A 24,224-nucleotide genomic window follows, 5' to 3' on the forward strand; every position below is an offset into this window, starting at 1 on the left:
CCATCTTAATATTCTTGAGCTCTTTTAACAACATGGCAAGAGTCTTGTCATCAACAAATTTCTCCAAAAATGATTTCTTAAACTCCCTCCAACCATGGATTAAATTAACAGGAAGACTATGGTACCATGTTGTTGCTCTACCTTATAATGTGAAAGGAAAAATACTACAAGAAAAATCATCAAATTGTACCTCTAGAATTCATAGATGCATGTAGAAATCATTGATATGATCTTTTGACTTTGTTTTCTTATCAGGATCAAACTTAGATAACAACTTCTCCAAATGTATAGGCATTTTATGAAGGTTTTCAACAAGAGATAGTGGCCCTTGGGCCATCTAATCCAAGTCTTGGTCAACCATGTCTTCATCTCTTGGCTCCTCCTCCTTTTCTAAATCTTATGGGCCTTCTCCTTCACCATTAAGGCCATCGTTAAACTCAAAATCAACTCTTGACTATTCTTCATCAGAAAGAACAATATCTTCCTCGTACTCTTCGTCAACATGTGGAAGTGGGTCTTACTGAACTCTATCTTCTAAAGACTCTTCTAATTCCTCAAGAATGGAAAAGGCCAAATATTCCACTGATGTAACCAGTACACTAGTATGAGTAGTTTCTTTCTCTTGAGATGATGAGGGAGATTATGAGCAATGGGGAGTAAACTAATAACTTTCACAAATCGATGGGTAATAGGACGAATTTGCCAAATTTGTTCATAGATAACTTCATAACCCAACTATGGACTAGGTTGAGAAGACATTCCTACCTCAAGAATAGGAGTTGGGATAGTGCTCGGGATATTACTGCCTTGTACATAAACTAAATGATTGGGATGTGAAGAGTTATCAGCCATAAAAAATTGGCCCTCCTCATTCTAGTGCCATAATGTTGATGGTGCTAGCTACCGCCAACATATAGGGGTTATCCCCAATACGAGGCCCTAATTAGAACTCACACTTCTTAGTGTAGGAGTACCATATGGAAATAAGACCTGAGTGTCGTTTACTTAGATATTTTCCTTGGCTTAAGAAATTAACATGAGAGAGTAGCGTGCATGTGTTTTTGAATGAGCAAGAGAGTGTGCCTTGTGAAATTTTCAATTGTACATGTATCAAGGTTCTTTCAATGCAAGGTAGAGAAAGTGATCCACTAAAAGAAAATTAATAGTATTGATCTAGTGGAGACACATGCGCATAAACAATAAAGAATCATTAAGCATTAAATGAAGCAGTTCACATAGATGCAACGATCGTTAAATCATCACAAAAAACTTCCAACAAGTTTAGCACTAAAGTCACCAAAGTAGTTCAATTAATTTAGGACATATGGAAGCCAAAATAAATCAAAAACATTAGACTAATAGTCTCAAAACATCCATTATTCATGCATGAAAATGTGTTGGCCGAATGGCTTCAAGTCTTAACAAAAATTTCCAAGACACATAAGTACAATGAAGATCACTAGCTCCAATAGTGGAGCATTAGAGCCATTACTTGCTCCCCAAAAGTAATATCTCCATCTCTCTAATTCCTTGTGGGAGAACCTAAGGTTAAAAGTCCTTTTCTTAAGTAACAAGGTTCCTTTTATAACTTGAGGTGTGACCTTTCATATCCTCATCACTCTTGACTTTCCAAACTCTAATGACCTTTGGACTTCTATAAATCTTGAACTTCCAAATGACTTTTGGAGTTACATATGACTCTTGGAATTACATGTCTTTTAGACTTCTTATGCTGGTATCTTTGTACACTCGTACATTTTATTTATGCAATGGTATTTCTAATTGTGTTAATGCTTTAACCTCCACAAGAGAAAATATGGTATTATGGCATCATCTGTAGGTTTTAACCCCGTACAGAAATTACCTGCATACAAATTCTAAAAACAGAAAATAAACAATGGCGAGAGCATAACACATAAAACAAATATACATAGATATTTTCCCCTGGATCCAAAAACCGAGACTATCAGATTGATTTTTCATTATGTTCATTTCAATGTTACAATACATATATATACATGATGAAGCATCCATAAACCCCAATCCATTAACCCTGGATTAGAACATAACCATAGTTCTCTTAACTGTATCTACAAAATACCATGGACCAAAAACCATCGCAGCCAAAACCATGTGTGAAATCGATGTACAAAACCATAGGTAAGTCTGGCCACCTAATATAGGGTCCAAAAAAAAAAATCCTGGGGCACTGCCCCGAACCCTGTAGTAGGGGGATACCAACCCCCACTGTTCCCCATGCAACAAAGGAGGGTATGGCCTCTCCCCCTCTAACCCCTTGGATTCACTACTAGGGCTAGTCATGGAAAGAATATAACACAACCCAACATTCTCTCACTTGTTGTTTTCTTTCCACAGGAGAGCTTAGCCATTGATCCAGCCCTGCGATGCCCATTGTTTCTCTACACCAAGAGAACTTCTCAGTGCTCACAGAATTTGTTAATGCATATGAATTATTCTTCAAAGTGTCCACCTTTACCAACAACACCTTTTTATCTTCTACCATATCCCTCACAAAGTGATACTGAACATCAATGTGCTTTGCCTTTGAATGATAGGCAGGGTTCTTTGCCAAGAAAATTTCACTTTGGCTATCACAGTCATTATAGACATTTTTGGGCACTACAACCCCAATCATAAATGTCCATAAACCAAGGGCTCCTAAGTCCCTAAAAGTGTTGTTCTGACCCCTAAAAGAACAATGTTAGCTGATTACATCATCTCCCAGAAGCTCTCCATGAAAAACTACTCAGAACTGGTCAAAACTGGACCATCTCACCTGCTCCATGGTCAAAGTGTGTTGCATCCCACCTAAATGCACACGGAAGGTGCGATGCATACTGAAAAGCCCTTCTATGGGGTGTGATGGTCGAGAGTGGACAAATGGTAGAGTCAATTTGTGAGGTGGAAGATCATGGAATCTTCCAGAAACTTCTCCTGTGACACTTGCCTCTCTGCATTCACCCAGGGATGAGTAAGAGATCATCAATCTCCAAGTGGAATCAAGAACTATCAAAGAGAGGACACTAATCAAATCTTAGAGGCTGGAATTTTGTATCTTGTAAGGAAGTGCTGCTGGTTTCTTGGTGTAACATCATAGTGTTGGGTGATCTAAGCTTTTCATGAAGTGAAGAAGGGCTTTCTTGCTGAGAGGATGACGCTGGGTCAAAACAATTGGTTGTAATCCTCTTTGCTATTCTTGATTATTAATAAAGCTATTCAATTTTTCCTCCACATTCTTGTATGATTGATGATATATGCATTTGTGTGGTCAATATATATCTGGTCCTATATTGTTTATGATAGTAGATCTCTGTTCTTGGATAGTGTTATGCTGCTTTGATTCCACAGGTGCTCTTTGAAGCTGGGTAGACGAGGAAGTGAGTGGCAAATATCTATCAAAAGGGAGAGGAATCAAGCAAGGAACCAAGCATAAGACAGAGGTTGGTCTCCTTTGTTCCCCTCTTATCTACTTCTCATAAAGGAAAACGAAAGTAGTTTTAGTTTGTTTGTTTCTAAGATAGCTACCAATCTTAGTGGGACTAGTAGCTCTGCATAGAAACAAGATTTCCCGATAATGAAATGGCGACTCCACTGGGGAGCGAATAGATTCTTTGTTTGTCTATATGTGTTTGCTTTATAAACTTACAGACTGATCTTGAAGTCAAGCCAGCTAGCCTTCGAACTGCATTTGCTATGCAAGTGCAAAGTAGATCAATGTTGCTTCAGTCTATCTCCGGGTTTTGTTTATGAACTGAACAATCGATTTACAAACTCTCTAATTGCCCTTGTGGTGGCTCTAGTAACCTCCTTAGATCTACCCCTGTGATTTAATTACTGATTAACACTTTCTCGGCCTAAATCCATGAACTGTGATCAAGAATTGGATCAAAAGTCTCGCACTGTACCATCGCACCCTCTCTTCAAGGATATCAGTATGCATCACACTTCCCGTGTGTTGTAGGTGGGATGCATACTGGAATCCCTGTGTAACAGGTGCGCTAATCAGAAATGGCTAATTTTGCCTCCAGACTTTGGTTTTTCTTCACTCTTTTCAGCTCTATTAAGGAGTTTTGTTGTCTGTAGTCACTATACCTATGTTAGAAACCCCCTTCCTTGCCATTATTCCGCCTCCATTGTGCAAAGAACTGTAAATGTTTTTATGTATTGTGAGCCATTTTCAGTTCTCTTTTGCAAAAAAGTAGCGTAATTGAACTGTCGTTTCTTGATTTGGAAGTGTCACAAGTGTCGTTTTCAGTCATAGAAGAGAATCTGATTGTTCTTGATAGTCGATTACACTGTTACTCTTGTATTTGATTTGAATTAGTGGTTTTTCAAGTGTCGAAAGCAAGTTTTCAATTCCGAATCACAAAGTGTCGTCATTGTCTTCATTTTGTCTCGAAAAGAAGCTTGTTAGTAATGTCTCTTTGAAAAATAATTCAGATTTGCGCTTAGCTTCCTTTTTATCATTCACACACTAAGAAGGATGAAAACAAATACATGCATGTGCATTTTCATTTAGACTATTTGTTGGTTTGATTTAGGACAGTGCATATAGTGTGTGCTCTCTGCTCTATGTTGAAAGAGTATCATCTCTCTCTCTTTAGTAGCTAGGATTTTCATTGCAAAAAGAAGATTAAACGATTGTTTATCATCTTAGATTGCATTTTAGGAATTGTATATCTACATCACACGGTGAACCTGAAAGGCAAATTTCTTAAGCAAGATCAACTGTAAAATAAATTTAATGAATCTAAAAACGCTTTGGAACCTAACGCACAATATTTAGAAGTCTAGGCTAGAGACGTATTTCGGCGTCGTAAAGCCTGGTAACTGTTGTTTTCATTGCTGGTTGGGTGATTCCTCCACTTTGAGACGATAAGTGCCAGTACGGACTTATGCTCCCACGTATCGTCGAGTATATATTAGGAGACCACAATAGGCTTTATCCTTTATCCATAGGAAGCTGTGTCTGCCGCCCAATTGATCGCAATGCACTGAACACAACATTCAGGAAGATTGACTGTCATACCGTAAAAAGTATTCTGCAGTTTTGCAATTGGTTTGGTAATCCCTCTGTCTAGATTTCTAGAGTAGTCTCTTTCGTTCCTTTTCAGACTCCTTAAAGGAAAAGGTCCATCTGAGCACTTGTCACTTCAAGCTCATTAAAAATCAAAGGCAACTAGAGTCATCTTTTGTTTTTCCTCAACTCTTAAAAATTGAAAAAACAAGTTGTGTCAAAGCATCTAAAATTCATTTAATTCAGAAACATATTTCCCCTTGATTTTTACTTGGTCGAGTAATCCGTAATCGTGGAAGAAAGTCAATTAAAACCTCGTCGTTCGCGGAGGCTTACGAGTCAACCGTCTTTGTCTCCAGAATCAAAACTGTTACGGATGAAGCAAACTCGTTTAACCGGTTCCAAATCCCCTGGTAAAGTTAGGACAAGTGTTCCGATAGAATCGGAGACTCGAGTTACTCCAAACATTTCTAGTATCCCTGCCTTTAGAGAAGAAGTTTCGCAGCCACCAAAGGACAGTACAGCTGATCCTATTGTGGGGGTAAACACTTGTATTACTGAACCAGCTCCATCTATAGCTGATTCAGAAGGTGTTATTCCCCAAAAATATGTTGCTGTAGATTCTATACCTTCTTCGGCACCAGAAATATTTTGCGGACCTGACGGTCTACTTCTTCCACCTGGTCTGATTGCTATAGAAGAGATTGTGGAGGATCCTCCATCTATTACTCCATCACAATTTGGAGTCGGGATCACCCTATATCCTTCTTCAGCAGAAATTAGTCTACCGTTATCGAAAGCTCATGTAGAATCGCTAGGAAATCTTTTGGATAGACTAGAAATGTCTAAACAACTATAAACATCTAGGACTATGTCATCTGACACAGCGACGGCAGAACTTCTTGCTGTCACTCCAAAAATGTTCGTTGGCATACCATCTGTCCCAACTAGCTCTCAATCGCTAGATGGGACCGACTCAGGGGCTATTTCGACAGTATGGTCCGTTCCCTTTTGTTCATCTGGAATAATATCCGGGAACTCTTATGTTGAGTCTCAGCAAATTGATCCTTCACGGTGTCAATTTGTACAGTCTGGTCCTTAAGGGAAAACCATTCCTTTAAGTACCGGATTACCACCGTATGGGGGGCAATATATCCTTTCATTGTCTCCTCTGGGAGGACAACCATACGAGAGTTCACAACAAAATTTAGGTTATGCTGGAATTACATCTAGCGGTTGGGTGCCAATACTGCCTCAACAACCAAGATTTGTATACTCGATGCAACAATGTTTACCTATGTCAAATATACCAACTACGCCGGCTATTGTGACGGTGTCGCAAGTACAAGCATTGCCTGTTGTATGCCAACCTCAGGTTTCTCAGGTTGTAATGCAACAGCCTCTTATCCCTGTGACTCAACCACAATCGCCAACTAGTGGAATGACACAGGCCCAAACGGGTACAATTACCCCTCATCTTGGTCAAACAACCAGTATTGGACAACAACACATGGCTTCACAACCATGGCTGGTGCAATATCAACAACTACAATTCCAACAAGTTTACCAAGGATTTGAGCAACAAATCTTTGCAAATAATGGGCAGCCATATATTCAAAACGGTCAAAATCAACCATTCTATAATGGTTATGCCCATCAACCTTACCAAAGTTACCAGCATCAAATGCATTATGATGGTATGCAAAGACCAACTGCCCAGGCAATTCCATCTTATCCTGGGTATGCTTCGCCAAACTTGAATCAATAGTTACCCTTCGTGGTGACTTTAGAGTTACCAGATCTAAATCGGCTAACGAACAATCCAATTGCTTACGCCCCTTGGTGGCTAGCGATTCCACATAACTTCCGTCAGATATTCCTAAATTTAATGAAGATCCGGGTGAAGACCTGTCAAATCATGTGATGACCTTTCATTTGTGGTGTTCATCAAACACCCTAAACGATGATTCAATTAGACTTCTCCTTTTTCAGAGAACGTTAACTGGTCTGGCGGCAAAATGGTATATCAAATTACCTAGAGCTTCATTTGATAACTTCAGTACCCTAGCCACAACCTTTTTAACCCATTTTCAGTTACCCATAAGGTACGAAACGGGAACAGAACTTCTTACCAATTTCAAGTAAACAACGGCCACTCACATATTCGATCATATTCATGAGTGGCGACGTCATCGTAGAATGGTAAAAGTGTATGTTCCTGATTAGCTTTTAGATGAATGGTTTATTAAGTCATTATTGCCTTCCATTACAGAAGATGTGGAAAAGGGAGGAGTCGTCATTGAAGAGCAATTTATTGCTCGTGCACAATATTTAGACTTGATTTATACTCAGTTTGGCACGCTCTACGATAAAATCCCTAACGCTCCAGACCGGAATTTTCCATTCCTCCTCCTCCTAAATCGAACAACGACTATCATGTCGGTGATGGCATGATTGGTACGAAAGACACGAAATCAACAAAGGCTACATCTAAAAAGGCCTGTAAGATTTCTAGTCAAAATGAAAAAGAAGAACTTCTCGCCTCGGAAGTAAATGTCGTCTCAACAGACAAAGGCAAAGAAACCAAGCAACCGGGAGACAATAAGAAAAACAAAGGGAAGAAGAAGAAACAGGAGGAATCATCACCTAAAAATCTTCTGCAAACCCTTCTGGAGATAAGAAATAAAATCTTCCATGTCTTATATGTGATGAGGATCATTGGACAAGAGAGTGTTCATATAAAGATGAGCTTAGAAAATTCTTCAAGAATTCAAAAACCTCGGCAGTATTGACTGATCCGTTTCCAAATCCAGGAACAAATATGGTTGCTAGTGACAATGCTTCCCCGTCCCAAGTGCTAATGTTGTCGGTTTCGAAACAACAAAATGATGCTTTGATATCAACAAGGAATAAATATTACGGGAATCCACAGCTGTCGAACAACAAGGATAAAGATCAACCTAGTAGTTCGACAACAACTTCGACAGAAGTTGCGCCACCCATCATTCTAGAGCTAACAATAAAATCGCCAAAGGGAGTAGTACACAAGTCGACATTTAATCCTTGTGCTAGAACAGCACAACATTATAATATAGTGGAAGATCTGGCCCAATCGCCATCCGCTATGTCGACACTCAAGGTACTGCAAAATTGCCCCTCCCAAAAGTAGGCTTTATTATCAGCAATAGGTGGGATTGACCCAAAGGATTCTAATCTTCTGTCCTCTAATCACAAAGGATATGACCCTGAGTTACCAACTCAACTAGCTTTCCTCATTCAAGTGAAAGCCCTCAACAAAACTGTTCATCGAACAATTATTGATGATGGAGCATCTACATGCATTATGTCGATGAGTTGCTAGAAAACTTTAGGATCTCCAACCTTGTCGCGATCTTCGACGACATTAAAAGCATTTGATGGACGAACATATACCCCATATGGGATTTTAAGTAACTTGCAAGTTGTACTGGGAGGAAAAACAATAGAAATAGATGTTGAAGTAATCAATGGAAACCTCGATTACAACATCCTACTGGGAAGGCCCTAGATATATGCTATGGCTGCGGTTGTGTCGACCTACTTTAGGAAGATTTCATTTCCTTTTCAAGGAGGAATTACAATCGTCAACCAACAAACATTTCTCCCCAATAGTTCCCAAGTTACGGGAAGCATTCTGATGATCCATGGAAGCCCCCATTCGCTTCAAAATATCGGAGTAGGCCTACTAAAAGACCCTATATTAATGGGGACTTTTGCCCTCCCACCTCCAATCAATCTGGTGGAAGTAGCAACGGTAAGAACCTGCAATATGATATCTTCTATTCAAAAGATCTCAGAAAACGATATTAACATGGATCATCTCTAGGTATTGCCTCCAAGTTCAATAGAAATATTGTAGCAATCAATTTTTTTGGCATGGGAGGCAAACCACAATCAACACTCATCAAGCGTTTGGATAGATAGGTCTAAGAAATATGGCACCCCTTTAGATCCTTGGTCGCAAGTGCATTACACCGACAAAGGAATTGTTCAGTCAATGATAATTGACGGGGCACCATGGGAAGATTACCACCATCATTCCCATCTTCCAGATTGTCAAGAAGATACTCCTGATGACCTTCATCATCCTTCAGTTTTTGATTTCCTATCAAATACTATAAACACGGTGGATTCCAAGCAAAACCTGTCCAATATCGGAGAGACTATCGTCATAAATATCTCGACCAAAACAGATGTTGTAGAGAATATTTATGTTGGCAAATGTTGTTCTCCTTTAGAACTAGAAATATATAACACTCTTTTTCGTGAATTCAGAGATGTCTTTGCTTGGTCATATGATGAAATTCCAGGCATTGACTCAAGTATAGTTGATCATGAAATAAATATGTATCCAGATGTCAAACCAGTATGACAACGGCTACGATAGATGCACCCCAAGAAAGCCACTGCCATCAAGGCATAAGTTGAAAAAATTCTCCATGATGGTTTTATTTACCCGGTTCCTTTAACCGATTGGGTATCGAACATTGTTCCTGTAGTGAAAAAAAAAGGAATGATTAGAGTGTGCGTCGATTATAGGGATGTAAATCAAGCTTGTCCAAAAGACAACTACCCTACACCCCTTATTGACCAGATAATTGATGAATGCACCAGATGTGAAATCTTTTCATTTATGGATGGATTCTCCGGCTATAATCAAATAAATATCTGCCCACAGGACCATTCAAAGACTACATTTATTTGTCCGTGGGGCACATTTTCATATCGCAAGTTACCCTTTGGTTTAAAGAACGTAGGGGCAACATTTCATAGGGCAATGAATTATGCCTTCCATGACATCAAAAACATCATTCAACCATATCTCGATGATCTTCCAGCTCATTCGCGAAAGCGGACCGATCATCCGCAAGATTTAAGAGCGATATTTCTACGTTGCCGACACTACAAGATACGACTCAATCCACACAAATGTGTGTTCTGTGTCAGTTCTGGTCATTTGCTTGGCTTTGTAGTCTCAAAGGACAGGATTCGTCTAGACCCATGTAAGGTTCAGGCAATCATAAATTTTCCTCCACCTTCAAATTTGCTTCAGATTCAGAAACTCCAAGGGAAAGCAAAATTTCTGAGGAGGTTCATTCCAAATTACGCCGAACTTGCTAAAGGTTATACACGTCTATTGAAAAAAGAAGTACCCATCATCTGGGATCAGGTCGCGCAAGCTTCCTTTGATGCTTTAAAGGAATCACTAATGAAAGCATCATTAATGTACACTCCTGATTATCAAAAAGACTTTAACCTGTATCTGGATGCAGCAGATACAACCATCACAATGGTTTTAGTTCAAGAAGACAATGGAATTGAACATCCTATATATTATTTGAGTAGAAACTTAAATGATAGAGAAAGCAAGTATTCCTACGTTGAAAAGCTGGCTCTCGCAGCTGTTCAAGCAATACAGATATTTCGACACTACATCCTCTTTCAAAAAACTACCATTTTGTCAGATTGCAACCCCATGACTTATATATTGTCGCGACAGTTATTGGTGGGAAATATTCAAAATGGATAGCAATTCTTCAAGAGTTTGATCTGGAATTTATAAAATCCAAATCAAAGAAATCCCTGGTATTCGCGAAATTACTATGCGATCTCCCATCGTCATCCAACGATGAAACATCCGAAGAAACCATCGTGGATGAATCTTTGTTTCTGATATCTTCAAGCAATCTGCGGTATGGAGATATAATCATCTATCTCCAAACCCAAAAATATAGGTCTAATACCTCTCGCTCGGAACAAAAATGTATTCGATACCAATCAAAAGACTACATGATCGTCGGTGATACACTTTACCGTCGTGGTGTCGATAGAGTTCTAAGGAGGTGCCTCACCCATGAGGAGGCCGAAAAGGTCTTGAATGATTGCCATTCAGGAACATGTGGGCGACATCAATCTGGTTACGCTACGATGCAAATTTTTTTACGGGCAGGATACTTCTGGCCAACAATGTTCAAAGATTTCATAACTGTAGTCAGAAGTTTCCATGCATGTCAAATTTTCGATAACAAAACTAGAAGACCACCCACACCCCTGCAACCAATAGTTGTTGTTGAGCCATTCGCCAAATGGGGCATATATTTCATGACATGTAACCCCAGCTCGACCAGGGGGCATGGGTATATCATAGTTGCGGTAGACTATCTTACCAAATGGGCCGAGGTGATGCCTACATTAAACAACACCGACGAAACAACTGCCCTTTTCTTTTTCAATCATGTAGTCGCCAGATTTGGTGTTCCACAGGCCATAGTCACAGATCATGGATCACATTTTCACAATCACATGATGGTCGAATTGGCTACCAAATTGGGGTTGTCCCATGACAGCTCTACTCAATATTACCCGCAAGCCAACAGACAAGTTGAAGTGATCAACAAAGTCTTGAAGCGGATGCTGCAAAGGATGATAGGATTCCACAAAAGGAGTTGGCACCTGATCCTGTACTCAGCCTTATGGGCATAACGAACATTGGTAAGGAATGTAACCAGGTTTACACCCTTTCAGCTAGTGTATGGCCTAGAAGTAGTCTTACTAGTTCAGTGTGAGATCTCGTCCCTCAAACTCGCGACCTTCTCCCCGGAACTTTAGAAGAGGAGGCTCGTTTCTTGGAACCAATCCAATTGGATGAAACCCATCGTATGCCGCTTTGGCTAACGAAGCCCATAAGAAATGATTCAAGGTGCAGTTCGAAAAGAATGTCAAACCCCGTGTCTTCTCAGAAGGTGACTTGGTCTTACTTTACTACCAAGAATCCGATAAATTGGGAGCAGGTAAATTCAAGTCTTTGTGGATGGGCCCCTATATTGTTAAACATGTATTAGCAAAAGGGGCTTACAAGTTAGTGGATTATGATGGGATTCCACTGGCGCAACCCCGTAATGGGTTGTACCTTAAGCGTTACTACGCATGATTCAGTGCAGTAACCCCTATCCTTTTGTTACATTTTTGTTTTCGCTAAGGGTAATTGTTTTGGTCAAGTAATCCACTTTTTACATTTGTCACAGATGTCGAACCTATTGGAATCTTTTGTTGGATATGCTGACGGAGCGAGTCATAGTTCGCGGAACCTATCTTCTACAGCCTGGGCCATTTTTTATCCAAGCGGTGAGTTAGTAAGTTTCAGAGGGGTATGTATTGGTCGGTCAACAAATGACATCGCTAAATATAGCGCGTTGATAGAACTTCTCTCTGATGCCATCACACATGGCATATGCTGACTTTTCGTCAGGCTAGACTCACAACTCATCATACTACAGCTCACTGGTATCTACTCTGTTTGAAATCCAGCTATATATCGCATGTTCCTAAGGGTCAAAATTTTGGAAAGGCAATTTGATTTTATTCAATATCAGCATATTTCCAGAAACTTAAACACATTAACAGACTCATTGGCAAATTATGTGTTAGATATACATTTGCAACATTTATAAAAAGAAGCATTTCATCAATACTTGCATCAGGATCATGTAATTTAACCAAAATCAAAAACTCTGAAAATCAAAAATATATATATAACTGTTTATGGTTTACACATAATGTTCTGTAACCAAGACAAAAATTGGTCAGATGACCCAAAACTCAAAATGCTAGGGGGCACCCTAGTCTAATGATGCCAGTGATAACAAGTCACCGCCTGTGCAATCATGCGTAAAAGCCTAGTCCATCGACTCGGCACGCCGGTAGTATGTCGCTGCAACCTCAGAGGCAGCTCGTCAGTCCTCATGTCTGGAATACCAAGAGTGAGGCCTTCGACCTGATCCTGCAATGCTGAAAGAGTCTCGACCACATCAAGGTCGCGAAGAATAGCCCTTCCCACAGCCTCTCCTGCTGGGGCAGCAGCTGGCACTCTCAGGCATACTACTGGCTGAAATGGTACAACATCTGCATGAGCACATGAGTTTTGATTAGTCCTGATAGAAGAAAGCACAAGAACATTATAAAGAGAAACGATAAACAGAGATATGGTCAAAGAATTTACCGATGACACCCCACTGCTCACCAACCGGCTGTACCAAATCTGGATCACCCTGGAAATCCATACCAGCATATGGATACTCAGAAAAAACCATCTCCTGACGATTGAACAACTTGAAGAAGGTATCAGAAAAGGAAACCTGGGACTGACCAGCATGTCTAGCCATAAGGTCAACCCATCTCTGCATCCGTGGCTCAGTTGGTGGAGGTAAACCAAGTGAAACATACTGCGGCTGCATCAGCGGGATCTTTTCCAAGGTAAAAGCAGTCAAAATAGAACCATATCCAAAGTTCTTAAATCTTTCATTTTTCACCTTGGTCAGTTGTTCTTTCATCATAGAGAGTACTGCATCACACCAGTTGAACACCTTTGGTTCAAGGCATTCCAGGGCATACTGCATATAAGACCTGTTGGCCACATGAAGAGCCACACTACCAGCCAGTCTAGCAAAAGTGAATAGAATGGTCCTCAGGGACCTATCACTGACATCTCGGATATTGATATTTCCATCCTTACTCGGTTGAGATCCCTCTCTGTAATACCTACGAATGTAATCTCTCATAGATTCACCCCCACGGGCCGAACCTGATAATGAGATAGGGGCACCATGCCTCGATAATTCGGTCAAAAAATAGATGTCCACGACAGCCAAAGGGATAGATTTTCCCCTAATCTGGAACACCTGGTTGGTAGGATCCCATGCATCGAGAAAATATTGCAACAAGTTGATTTGTTGCCTCATGCTAGAGATGCGGAAAAACTTGAACAGGCCACAGTTCCGCAATGCATTTACCATAACCGAATCATGTAAAGCAAGCATGTCCTCTTCTTCATGCTCACGTTCTCACCATGTAACAGGCATTTTTCTCCGATGAATATCTGAAAACAAACAAGAGGAGAGTCAGGATCCTGATTTGGTGAAAAACAGGCGAAAATTTCCATGAAAAACTGTGCACAAGTTTCCCTCCTTGCACCCATCGCAACCCCCAGCAGTGTTCTGGGTGGGATGCATGCTGACTGGACAATGGCCAAGCCAACATGCATTGCACCTTTTGATATAGAAAGGGTGTGATGGAGCCAGGGCAAGCTTTTCAAACCCCAGAGGCTCAGAAAAACTAGAAAACATGCTCAGAATTCAAAAAGCAAAGAATGAAACTGAAGAGCTTAGGTTTAGCTCTTACCTGGTCCAGACAGCACCAAGAATCGTCGATAGAATCTCCCGGAATCAGCTAGTGAAAATCAAGGGGGAAAGCACCTCCAAAGCTCCAACAAACCAAAGTTCAAATTAAATGGTAAAATGAGAGGTAAAAAGCACTTTTTAATTACTTTTCACGTAATTCAAGTAAAATATTAGTGTTTTGACTCATTTTTCAAAATATATTGTTCGTTTCTAACTAGTTTGATGAAGCAATTGAGCAGGCAGTACAACCTTTGAAGGAACAAAGTTGTCAATGGTAAAATCAAGGTAATCAATGACCATTATATCGAACAGTTTTAACGTGGAATTCAAGCTTGTTAAAAAATAAAAATAAGCAATGAGCAAATGTTTTCCCCAGAGTTTAAGCTCATTCATTAAAAAATGAACCAATTTCCGGTAAATAACCATCGTGAATGCATTATCATCAGCCTTTGAAGCCTTGGTCGTGTTCTCATCATCACCTCCACTCTATTTTGGCCGATCATTCACCTCCATTTGATTGTTTACCCTTTTTGAGGAATAGCTACGAAGAGTGATCCTGTTAGCCATCCTTGTGACACTGCCATGATTGGATAATTCCAAACCTTACCTGGAATTAGCTGCTACCCGAATTTATCACTCATTCCTCAAAAAACGAGTCTCCTTTAAGTTATTTTCATCTGACTCGTAAAATATGAAAATATTGCCGAGCAATTGGCCTCTCCAGCTCGTTAAAGTGACCGGAAGTGCTGTCCCTCCTTTAGATTTCAATCTTTTTGGACCTGAGGGATTATTACACAAAAAGATCAAGCACTTGTTTTGTTTGGCTCGTTAAAATTACCAAAAATTCATCCCTTTGGTATTATTTTATATTTTTTTGGACTTAAGGGATTATATGACAAAAAAGGATTGTTGGAGTTTTCTTTACGTCCCTTTTCAGACTCTCTAAAATTGAAAAGGACCAAGTTATCTTTTTCGTTAAACTCGTTAAAACCGAATAGCAACAAACTTGTCCATATAAACAAGAACAAGTTTCACTATCGCTAGGCTCGTTAAAACATAGCAATGGGTTTGCCCAAAGGGAAAATTATAGAACAAGCATATGTTATCCTCCTCAAGCTTGACAAAAATAAAGAGGTACTGGTCAGCAATGACTGGGGAAAAATTGGGAAGAAAACTTGAAGAAACTTTATTGGTAGCAAGTCGCTCTTGAACATGACACTTTCACTCCACATCCGAGTCGGGTTGGGTTGTTCCGTTCACCGGTCATATCACCATTGGTCCATCACACCATCCATATTTGGGGTTAACGCTACCAATCCATCATGTCAGTGTCGCCGATATGTTCAAGAGAAGTCGCTCAGAGAATTCACCTGTGTCTCATCCACTGCAATACATTTACGCTCCATTCTTTCATGACCGCCACCCTGAACATTATGTCATCAGATCGTTTTCACCTCCATTAAAATCATTTACTCCGTTCTGTGTCATTGATGTGGGATTCACTAAGGCCCTCCTATGACGGATCGCTTCTTATCGACATCAGCTCATTATCTAGGAAGTCGATCTAGGAACAACCCTTTCAGTACTTTGAAGCTTGCATGCCTCAATGGAAAGTTTCTCACTTCCGGCGACACGTTTACATCAATGGCCTTCGACCGAAAGATTTTGCGTGGTGTTCGATGCCAAGTCCCTTATTCACACCATGTGAATTGTACTGTAGTACCTTGAGGGTCATCATCATTATCGGTGATTCCTCTTGCGCCTGTTAACAGCTTACATCATTGGCTGGTAATTAGGTGATGTCTTTCCATGTTCGACTCCAAAACATCTCTCACAAGGATTGACTTGTACCCTGAGTGAAGATCGAACGAGATTGAAGACCCCGGATCTAGTTTCATCCATCCAGGCTGCGATATATATTCAGGAAAATAAAGACATCAAATGTACATCATTTCTGCACAGATAATCATCCAACCTAAGGGATGATGGCTTTACTAGAATCATCAGTCTGCACATAGACGATTTTCTGTCTTATGTACATGAAAATGAATTTATAAAGCTGAGCATGGGAATGCCTACCTCAGCTAGATCATGAAAATATTATGAAGATAATGTATTGTATTGTATCTTGTTACAAGTCGCCTTACAGCTCGAAAAAACTTCGGATCCTCATGATAAAGCATTTCACCCGACATCAAAAGATTAACGACCTCATGCTTTAGGGGGCAAATGTTATAAACATTTTTGGGCACTGCAACCCCAATCATAAATGTCCATAAACCAAGGGCTCCTAAGTCCCTAAAAGTATTGTTCCAACCCCTAAAAGAACAAGGTCAGCTGATTACATCATCTCCCTAAAGTTATCCATGAAAAACTACTCAGAACTGGTCAAAACTAGACCATCTCACCTACTCCATGGTCAAAGTGCGCTGCATCCCACCTAAATGCACATGTGAGGCGTGATGCATACTGAAAAGCCCTTCTATGGGGTGCGATGGGCGAGAGTGGACAAATGGCAGAGTCAATTTGCGAGGTGGAAGATCATGGAATCTTCCAGAAACTTCTCCTGTGACACTTGCCTCTCTGCATTCGCCCAGGGATGAGTAAGAGATCATCAATCTCCAAGTGGAATCAAGAACTATCAAAGAGAGGACACTAATCAAATCTTAGAGGCTGGAATTTTGTATCTTGTAAGGAAGTGCTGCTGGTTTCTTGGTGTAACATCATAGTGTTGGGTGATCTAAGATTTTCATGAGGTGAAGAAGGGCTTTCTTGCTGAGAGGATGACGCTGGGTCAGAACAATTGGTTGTAATCCTCTTTGCTATTCTTGATTATTAATAAAGCTATTCAATTTTTCCTCCACATTCTTGTATGATTGATGATATATGCATTTGTGTGGTCAATATATATCTGGTCCTATATTGTTTATGATAGTAGATCTATGTTCTTGGATAATGTTATGCTGCTTTGATTCCACAGGTGCTCTTTGAAGCCGGGTAGACGAGGAAGCGAGTGGCAAAGATCTATCAGAAGGGAGAGGAATCAAGCAAGGAACCAAGCGCAAGATAGAGGTTGGTCTCCTTTGTTCCCCTCTTATCTACTTCTCATAAAGGAAAATGAAAGTAGTTTTAGTTTGTTTGTCTCTAAGATAGCTACCAGTCTTAGTGGGACTAGCAGCTCCACATAGACACTATATTTCCCGATAAGAACAGTCTATCCTTATAGCTCCTTGTACTAACCCCATACTTGAAAACAATATCTACAACCAAACGGCTTCCTTGCTTCCATGATTAGATGCCATGTATTATGCCTCTGTAGTTGATACTGCCACTACAAACTGTCTCTTACTCATCCAACTGACTACACCTCCAAATAGGTTAAACACATACCCACTTGTAGATCTTCTCTGATTCAGATCTCCACCCTAGTCTACATCAACAAAGCCATGGATGTCCAAAACTCTATCCAATCCTGGTCTTCTTTGGTAGCATAAACCATAATCACTAGTGCCACGCAAATACCTGAAAACCTGCTTCATTGTTGTCTAATTCTCCTTTCCTAGTTTTGACATAAACCTACTCAATACTCCCACTGCATGTAAAATGTTTGGTCTAGTATAGACCATTGCATACATCAGACTACCGACTTCACTTGCATATGGAACATGGGACATGTCCTCTTCCTCTTCTTGTGTCTTAGGACACTGTTCAACAGATAATTTTAAACCTACTAGAATAGGAACCTTCATCGGTTTATTGTCCTGCATATTAAACCTCTACAGTATTGTCTGGACATACTTCCTCTGGTTTAACTAGAGCTTCCTCTTTTCCTGATCTCATTTAATTTCCAGGCCCAAAATATAGTTTGCAGCCCCAATATCTTTCATGTCGAATTTGGAGGACAATTGGGTATTCAAATCCTAGATAATTTCTTTGTCATTTCCAAACAGTAACATATCATCCACATACAGGACCAGATAAATAACACGGTCACCAATTAATTTAAAATATGCACATTTATTTGCTTTTCTTCTTGTGAAGCCAAGTCCTCGTATAAATGTATCAAATTTCTGATACCACATCCTTGGTGACTGTTTTAACCCATACAGGGACTTTTTTAACTTGCATACCAATTCTTTCTTACCCTTCACCACAAATCCTTCAGGTTTCTTCATGTAGATCTCTTCTTCCAGATCCCCATGAAGAAATGTTTTCTTCACATCCATCTATTTGACCTCAAAATCAAAAGCAACAGCAACAGATAAAAGTAATCTAATATAAGCAACCTTGGCAACAGGAGAAAAAATATCACAAAAATCAATTCACGACACTTGGAAATAAACTTTTTCTACCAACCGAGCTTTGTATTTCTCCAGCTTTCCTTTTGGATTCATCTTCTTCTTGAACACCCATTTTTTGCCAATGGGTTTCCTTCCAAACGACAACTGCACCAGATCCCAAGCCTCATTTTTGTGCAAAGATGTCATTTCATCAACCATGGCCTCTTTCCAGAGTTTTCCATCCTCTGAATCTACTGCTTCCTTCACAGTTCTAGGATTATCATCGATAATAGATAAAGAAAAATTTGAATAGAAAGTAGATGGACTATACCTTTCTAGCTACCTTCTTTCTTGAACTAATCTTCTCACAACTAGAGTTTGTGGCTCTTCATCTTCTGACTCCTCTTCTCCTGTAGAGTCTGATTCTTCCTCCTTTAGCTCAAACTCTATCTTCTCAGGTTCCTTTGGTAGGACTTCATGTTTAATAACATCTTTCACCTCTCTAAACACCACATATCAACTATACACAACCTTCCTTATTACTGGGTTCCAAAGCTTATAACCTTTTAAACCATCCTTATACCCAATAAAGATGCACTTTTCAGATTTACTATCCAAGTTTGTTATTTTCTCCTTTGGAACATGTACATATGCATCACATCCAAATAACCTTAAATGTGAAAGAGAGGTGTTACACAAAAATATCGTCACCATGATTATTTGCAGTCAGTATGGGTCTATCATCACTTGTACTGTCCTCCTAAGCAAGTCTAAGACCTCAGCTCTTCAAATCAAGCTTTAGAAGTGGGAGAAAGACATTAAATATCAATGTAACTCTGGTTCTACACTTTCTCTCATGGTCACCTGCGGTCCCGCACCTTCTGTGTACAAAAGCTGCGTACCTACCCGCTCTGTTCCTAACGGTGTAGGTGCGGACCCCTGTGAAAGTCAAAAGGCGCAAGTTTTATCTTGAAAAACTCACTTTGGGTTAATTCTAGGGTTTTCTAGAAGGAATTTTGACGTGGATTGTTCGCTCTGAGGTGGTTCATGCATCCCAAAAGAGAAGGAGCTAATCCCTTGACTAAAGGAGCTATCCCTTTGAAGGAGGGCTTTATCCCTTTGAAGGAGGACCTAGTAACTTCCCTCCATTGCACTATAAATACAGGCATTGGAGTGAGGACTAGGGAGGTTAGAAGCTAAACATTTTGAGGGTAAATGCTGGTGAAATTAAGACTCTTTGGTTGAGCTTGAGAGGAGAGATCACATACCTCTTGGTTCCATTGGAGAGTGAGTGAAACTTTTCAAAGTAGAGGAGACATCTTTTTGGACCCTGGGAGGAGCTTGTACAACGTCAAGGCAAAGGTTGTAAGGTTCTTCTTCTTTTGAATTAATACAATCAAACTCATTTTTCTCAACAGGTATCTTATGTTATTTGTTTCATGGACTCCTTGACTTTCATGTTAAATATGTTTTATGTAATTGGTTTTTCAGGTGCTATTTAATTTGTTTCCCTTGTTTGTGTTTGTAGATTCGCGAAAAAGAGCTCATTTGGATCAAAGGAGCGAGGGCATCCACAAGCTTGCGTTGGACCAAAGGTAGGCCCTAAAAACACTTGTTTGCTAATTGTTTATTGAAACATATTTAGAGAAAGATAGTGTCTGGTTGGTTTGTTTGTCGTTAGGTCTTCTTTAGATTCTAGGAAGGTTTATCTTGTTCACAAGATCGACTCATTCCGTGCGACAAAATGGCGACTCCACTGGGGACTTGATTGTTTTCTTTGTCTATACTTTGACCTGAGAAACTGTATTTTTTGTTTCTGTTTTTGACTTGATGATTGTGGGATTGGGTGAATTTAATTAATTTTGAGTTAGTTTTCATTTTTCATAATTTTGGGAGAGGTACGCACCCTCTGAGTTAAGCACAATGCGTACTTTTACGCACTTTTGCTTTGTGCACAGAGCGTAGACGCACCTGTGTAAACAGGTTGCCTGCGTACCCTGTCAAAAATTTGAAAAATTTTAAATTTTTCTCTTTTTTATCAGTTTAGAATTTGGTTATAGGTTTTAGCCATTGCCCAGACCTGCTTGTTCCCTATCAAAAACTTTCCTTGGTTTGATTTCATTAGCATTAGGGTTTTAGGTGGAATTCCTAGGAATTTTGCTTGTTGGGTTTGTTTTTTGTTTTTGGTTGTGTAGTGGCTCTGAGCTTAGAAGCCGTAGGGACCTCAGATTACCTTGGTGTCTACCTGTCTTCTTATGAGTCTGACCATTTATGAAATCTCCCCTTGTTGAGGAATTCGCTTTGAGTTTTCTCATTTCCAAGTTTCGAAAAGCTTGTATTTAAAAGTTTGGATTTTCATTTTTAAAAAGAAAATGAAAGATCTGGTTGTTTTTTGACTAATTGTGATTATGCATAAATTAGTCCTTAGCTCACATTTAGCTAAGTAAAACATCCTCAAAAAGACTTTTAGTAGGCTTTGACTTCAAGTAGCTTTTTATAGTTTGTAGCTCTCAAAGTTAGTCATTTTCATTAGTTTCGATTGTTTTATTTACAAAATATAAAAAATCTCTTTTGAAAAGTTTGTTTTTGTAGTGATTGAGTGCTTTGAAAAGAAAAGGGAAATTTGTGTGAAATAGCTAGTTGTCTCGTTTTTTAGTCCTTTGGAAAGGAAAAGCTCTTCTTTTAATTTGTTTAATGGAGAAAGATTTGAGTTTACCAAGTATTTGCATTCTCAAATTCTTTCTTAGTTTAGAAGTTCATCGAAGAGAAAAGATTGTTTAAATCATCTTAGGTGCATCTTTTTAGTGATTTCGAGTCGAGTCTTTACACCATGAGTTTCATCTCCGTCACCTCTTGACTTAAACAAAAACCACTAAAATTAACGCTTAAAGTAAAATTCACCTAGTAACATTTTATTTCTAGGGCTCTGATACACCTGTTATCACTCAAGAAAAATTTCTAAATTGTTCACATCAGTTCGATTGTTTGCCAAAGGGTTGGTGTCAATTTTGGGTCTAGTCTTTTCATCTGGTTTTAGAGTCTAAATAGTTTGAATAGGAGTCTTGTTAAGAGTATTGTTGGTATGTATAAAGGGATCAATTCTCTGTTTTAAGTCTATCATTGGTCTCACATCTCACATGGATATCATATGTCCAAACTCATTTCAAAGCCGAAATTGTCTAGGTGATTTCGTAGCACCTGTAATCATTTTAAAGTGGTTTTGCAGCACATAAATCCTTTTTAGCAGTTTTGCAGCGCAACATGTTTTAGGTGATTTCGTAGCGCATAATTCATATTTTTCACTGGCTGCGCTACGAAATTGGGGATTTGTTCGAATCCATAGCCATTCTTTCACAGCTGTCATATCCATCAAAATCCATCAACAGTTGTCAGCCTATACACTTCGTCTATCATATCCGACCGCTTATCCTCACCATTAGGTCGTTAGGTGTCTTGGTACTGGCACATGTTTGCAGTTGTATTTTACTTAGCGGTTTTGGTCGTTCAATCAGGGTTTTCAAAATAGTATCAGAGCAATCAGGGAAATTTTCTTGTGGGTTTTCTTCTATTCTTCGAATTTGCCGCAGTCTGAAACTATTCCTTGTAAACAATCTTGAGCTCAGTTTTTAGGGATATTCTCATTGTACTGGATATTCTGTTTTCTGAGATTTTTCACCCAGCTGAAAGACACACTTGAGATCCGCGATTTTTATACACGACCTAAACGAAAGCCAAGCCATCCATATCCTCAGAAGGCAGGCACTGCTAGTCAAATTGGTCCATCAACAAATGAAGAGGAGAACAGGTCACTATCAGCAGTTTCATCTGCACCTGACAGATTGTGTGCAGGTTCCAATCTAGGTGGTGAAACTCGGAAGAACGCAGCATTTGCTCCATACAATGCAAGACTGGGACCACTTCAAACACATGATAACATCAACTTGAAGGAAACAAATATGGAATCATCCAGTACAAGCATTTCACCATCAAGTCTCAAGCTATTTGGCCAAACGGTTTTAGTTCCAACTAATGAGTCAGGCTTAGATGTTAATGTTAAAGAAGCTTTCCAAGAGTTTACGTCTCATAAGAAGGAGAGACACTCATTAGATGGTCAAATTCCTGAGAATTCAAAGTTGGAAAAGATGAAAGGATCGTTGCATAATGTTGGTGTGAAGGCTAAAATGAAAGTAGTTAAATCTGAGAATGCCTCGGGGGTGACATCCAATATTCCACCATCAAACTCAGGGACCAGTATGCTCGAAGGTAGTGGTGAATCAAATGCAAATCTGCCCTGCAGGGAAATCCATACAGCACAGCAGGACTCGGATGAGCCGCTATCTGAACTAGATAACAACATGAATTCCCTTTCTAGAGAGCATCAAGCCTCTGTTCCTATATCCATTTATTCGAGACATATTCCAGTGCAGATTGTTGAAGGAGGGGCAGAAGAATGTGTGGCAATCAATACACTGAATGGTAACGGATCATTGTCTGACACAACTGGGAAGATGAAGGCAGATGTTCAAACTTCACAGCTAAATGTTTTTCCACCATTTCCTGGCATGCCAGGTTCTTTCAATCCAGCATATGCTGCAGCAACACTAGCGGCAGCTGCATTCTAGCCTGGGTTGGTCTCAGGGGGTTCTCCAGTGGCAACAGGAGATCCACAGCCACCAAGAGAAGGTAAGAATGGGCATTCATTTGGTGAAGACACAAGTGCAATGGCAGCAGTTATAGCAGCCACAGTTGCCGTTGCATCAGCTTGGTGGACCTTGCATGGTGCCATTCCACCACCTTTTCTCCATCCGGGTATTTATGGTCCTGTTGTAGCAGCAACTTCTGGAAGTTCTTCACTTTTATGCAAGACAGAACTTATAAGGGAAGCAAGAAAGCCTGAGAAGATGATTAAAACCGAAGAAGAAGGTGAGATATTAGATGCAATGCCTGCCAGTCCTTGTGCCAATACTAAAGGAAAACTAAGTGTGGAACAATTGGATGATGGCATACCAGGTTTGTCGTGTCCCAAGTCTGGACATGCTGATGGTTTTCCAGAAGTTTTATCATCAAGTTCAGATCCCAACATAACTAGCTATAATGAAGAGTCCTGTGATGTAGAAATGCAGATAGAGAAACCAAATTGTCAAGTGGAAGAATAGGATGATAATGCACTTTGTATCAACTTGCCCAATGGAGAAACTACAAACAATAGAAAGGTTATAAAAGAAAGGTCATCAAGTGGTTCAAATACACCTTCAAGTGCTGACCCTGAAGTTGATCCCTGTTTGGGGATGAACACTGAAGTGAAGGGCAATAGTGAAAGGAATTTTGAGTTTAACTGGGTTGGTAGTGGAAGTTCTGATGCAGGAGGAGAAGAGGTATTAACCAGATTCATACAGTTATATTTGGAACAGTGAATGGTGTTATCGGTGTCATTGCATCTTTTCCTCAGGAGAAATATATGTTTCTTGAAAATTTGCAAGCAAATCTTGTCAAAATGATCAAGGGAGTAAGGTGCTTAAGCCATGAACAGTGGCGATCATTTAGCTATGAAAGGAAGACCGTGTTTTTGAAATTACACAGCAGTTTCGTAGTGCGCTACGAAAATGCTGTAGCTGCATGTTACAATTCAGTTGATCAATTATGATTGACAAAGCGGCAAATCTTTTTGCAAGGTTTTGTCATCACACAGGT

The 24,224-nt window shown here is 39.7% G+C and overlaps 1 pseudogene; it reads left to right on the forward strand.

Annotated features, from left to right (window-relative positions):
- The first annotated feature begins 649 nt into the window (after positions 1–649).
- On the forward strand, positions 650–23,947 carry LOC149142096 (uncharacterized; annotated as a pseudogene).
- Positions 23,948–24,224: the final 277 nt, after the last annotated feature.

The sequence above is a fragment of the Pinus tabuliformis genome, chromosome X (assembly GCF_031772625.1).
Source record: "Pinus tabuliformis cultivar Carrire ecotype Pingquan chromosome X, CPIR1, whole genome shotgun sequence".
Classification (NCBI taxonomy): Eukaryota; Viridiplantae; Streptophyta; class Pinopsida; order Pinales; family Pinaceae; genus Pinus; species Pinus tabuliformis.